Source organism: Etheostoma cragini, chromosome 19, assembly GCF_013103735.1.
Source record: "Etheostoma cragini isolate CJK2018 chromosome 19, CSU_Ecrag_1.0, whole genome shotgun sequence".
NCBI classification, from domain to species: Eukaryota; Metazoa; Chordata; class Actinopteri; order Perciformes; family Percidae; genus Etheostoma; species Etheostoma cragini.
In genome coordinates, this window is record NC_048425.1 from 4,671,325 (window position 1) to 4,672,689 (window position 1,365).

Sequence of the window (1,365 nt, forward strand, 5' to 3'; positions counted from 1 at the left end):
ATTGCCCAGCCCTAGGGTGAAGATATAATCCACCTAGTCCTGGGTTTTCCCAGCGGCCTCCTCTGAGCTAGGCATCCAGGAGTCATCCTTACCTGATGCCCGAACCACGTCACCTGGGGTGTCCCTGCTTCCTGCAGTTCCACTCAAAGCCACAAGGCGGTCCCCTTGTCTAAAAGTAGTGTTAAGCATCTTAATTCAGACTGGATCAGATGTAGTGAAGCATCCTAAACTTCTCTTCACATAAACAAGTTTAACAAGCAATAAATACACATTCATACAGTCTGGGGATTTATCGTGATCCTGTAGTGTGAGTATTTACAGCGTTAAAGAGAAATGACATCCGCGGTAGAAAGACATGACAACAAGATACCGGGTTATTTTGTTTTGTGTTTATTTATTTCTAATGTGTTTTATTTTTTTATTTAATTTTTTTTTATCTGTCCACAAAGTCATATTAGTCACTACTATGTTAGATCAGTTTTCCCTCACTGCAATGGCAGTAAACTACACAAGAGCCCGAACCCAGCATGGTCCCCTCACCTCGTAAAGATTTGTCATTTCACAATGAACAACGCCTTCAAAACGACCCCACCTATAGATGTTGTACGTGTAGGATCAGCCCATATAATAGCCTCTGAATTGTTACCCTTTATGTGAAATTATCTGATTCACGATCAGGAGATAAGGTGCAATTTTCACGTGTTTGAAAAATCACAAGGGAGCCACATTTTATGCAGCTGAAAACTTTGAAGATAATTTTGCCATTTTTATTTCTCAACCAAACTCAAGGATGCTTTCTTTTTGGTTGTTGTTGTGAACTTTAAGGTAGTTTGAATAGCAAGCTCGCATTTGCTTTGCTCAGTTAAAGGGGAACTATGCAGTTTTTTTTTTTTTAGCTTAATTTACCTAAACTGAACCGCTTCGGAGGCATTGGAATGGTAATATTACTTTTATCGAGTTGAATGGTGGTTGTCTCCTTCCCACAAGGGTGAAAAACCACCCTTGAAACTGTTGGCCGACAAGTCACCTGACTCAGCGCTGGAAGTATCGCGTGATATCAGGTCTCGCAATGTAACAAATTGCTTCACGGAATTGCTTCATGGCCCATTCAGGAACCAGTTAACAAAGTAGCAATGGATTTTTATTTGTCACGGCTGAGCCGGGAAAAAAACAACAACATAGGAAAGCATTGTCGGAGGATCAGAGAAAGAGGAAACGGCAGACTGACCGAGCGAGGAGTCAGACACAAGTAAACAGAGGAGCTGTAGAGGGAGCTCTGTAGAGAAACCTGCGAGCAAAAAGCGACAAAATGGCCAAAACTGCATTGCACCCCTTTAACAGATGTATAACTAGGCACACCTCTCT